Source organism: Ctenopharyngodon idella, chromosome 19 (assembly GCF_019924925.1).
Source record: "Ctenopharyngodon idella isolate HZGC_01 chromosome 19, HZGC01, whole genome shotgun sequence".
Lineage (NCBI taxonomy): Eukaryota > Metazoa > Chordata > Actinopteri > Cypriniformes > Xenocyprididae > Ctenopharyngodon > Ctenopharyngodon idella.
The window spans coordinates 5,376,507-5,378,730 of NC_067238.1; the positions used below are offsets into that span (position 1 = coordinate 5,376,507).

At 33.5% G+C, this 2,224-nt stretch overlaps 1 long non-coding RNA gene across 2 annotated transcripts; it reads right to left on the reverse strand.

Annotated features, from left to right (window-relative positions):
- Positions 1–777: 777 nt before the first annotated feature.
- LOC127501117 (uncharacterized) lies at positions 778–1,920 on the reverse strand. Of its 2 annotated transcripts, none has more exons than XR_007926518.1 (3): positions 1,789–1,920; positions 1,162–1,307; positions 778–963 (listed from the first exon to the last, which is right to left on the reverse strand). It is a non-coding gene; the product is annotated as an uncharacterized LOC127501117 (long non-coding RNA). The 2 variants fall into 2 exon arrangements; XR_007926519.1 differs by having other exon boundaries at positions 1,158–1,307.
- Positions 1,921–2,224: the final 304 nt, after the last annotated feature.

The window sequence follows — 2,224 nt, forward strand, 5'->3', positions numbered from 1 at the left end:
TAATGAACTGAAGTAACATACGTTGAACAGTTGTTTTTTATTAAAGGGTTAGTTCACCCCAAAATGAAATTTCTGTCATTAATTACTAACCCTCATGTTGTTCCAAACTCGTAAGACCTTTGTTCATCTTCAAACACAAATTAAGATATTTTTTATGAAATCTTAGATTTTCAACCGAATGTAAATAACGCACAAGAACAAACCTCTTGCAGAAGCTCAAACGTGCTGCGTTACACACAATAATAAACCTCACTGGTTACACAGCACGTTTGAGCTTCTGCAAGAGGTTAATTCTTGTCCGTTATTTATGTTTGGTTGAGCTTATGTTCGCGGATCAATGTTTACATGTAAGTAAAGCCTAAATTAAAACTATTCATCATAAAAAGCGATCAAGTCTTTTCAGAAAATTTGGACTAAACCGCTTGATTCATATGAATTAGTTTTACAATCTCTTTAAGAACTTTTTGAAGCGTCAAAGTGGTTGTAGCAAAGGCAGTCAATTGAGGGACAGAAATCTCTGATTGCATCAGAAAGATCTTCATTTGTGTTCTGAAGATGAATGGAAGTCTTACAAGTTTGGAACGACACAATGGTGAGTAATTAATGACAAAATTTTCATTTTGGGGTGAACTATCCCTTTAACTAACATTAACAAAGAGTAACAAATACAGTACCAAATGTATTGCTCATGGTTAGTTAATACATTAACTTTTGTTAACAAATGAAACCATATTGTAAAGTGTTAACAATTATTAAATAAGCTATTTTTTACCTTTACTTTGTCTCCTGCTTTCTACTCTTTTCCCTGCCTCTTGTCTGATAGAACAGTTCTTTTGGATAGTGTATGCTGATAACACATTTTCTTACCAGGCAGGTCTTCAGGACGTTTTCTGACTTTTCCCTCATAAACACAGGGAGCCCTTTGAGAGCTGTTGCCTTTCTTTGAGCAAGGATATCTGAGGTCTGAAAGACAGAAAAACAAAAAGGACATTTGACTGTGTCATATTTCTTCAAATGATTTCTAATATGGTTTAAAAATAAAAACTGAGATGGCTGACAAAAATCTTTAAAATCACATAACTCGTATGAAAAATTAAAGTGCTCTTTAACTGCAGCACTCTGTTTGTGTGCTCTTATCAAATGAGATTTTAAGGCACCTACGGTTTTGAAAGTGCAGATGCAGTCAGTAACAAGCAAGGCTGCTTCCAGGATCACCCTTGATAGTGGTGAAACCTGTAATGTTTCAAGAGGACCTCTCTGCTAGTATACTGTGGGCAAATTTGCAAAGCTTACACTGCATTCCAAACCTATGAAAAGGAAAAAAAAAAGAAATAATTTGAGAGGTGCAATGTTACATTTACTACAAAATTAACATTAAATGTTTAAAACAACATAAAATATTAATAAATGATGGTAACACTTTAGACTGTTTTATTAGTTAATATTAGTTCACTACTTTAGTTAACATTAACAAAGAATGAACAATACTTCTACAGCATTTATTAATCTTAATGTTAATTTCAACATTTCTTAATACATTATTAAATTAAAATGTTGCATTTGTTAACATTAGTCAATGCACTGAAGTAATATGAACGAACAGGTGGATTTTTATTAACTAACATTACAAAGATTAATAAATACTGTAACAAATGTTTTGCTTGTTCATGTTATTTAATACATTAACTAATGTTAGTTAATACAAACAATAAAAGGTTAACTAGTTACTAAATTTCATTTAATAGGAAAAAAGGAATAACGTTGATCAAAAGTAGAGCGGTTACTCACACATCCTTACTTGGCCATGTTTACTGCACATGTAACGTTAGGCCTACAGTAAAATCAAAGATGACGAACATTAAAGAACAAAATTAACACCGTCTACAACACAAAATCTACTTCTATACATTTTATTTTTTTAATTGATATATTTGTTAACGTTAGCCTTCAGATGTTAGCAGCTAAACTGTGAAGATCGCTAACTCGACAATTGAGCTCTTTTGAAAATATAACCACGTGCTATAAAACGAGTTTACTCTTTTATGAACATATCATTGCACTTTATAATCTAGGTGTGCAGTTTATTTAGCTTCCCTGCAAACACGTCCAGTTGGGGCCCACATGGGCCTCGCTTGGGCTAGTTGGGCTTCGGCTGGGCATGGGCTCAGAGTGGGCTTTGTTGTTGGGCCCCACATGGGCAGTAGATTGGCTAAAGGGCTCCATT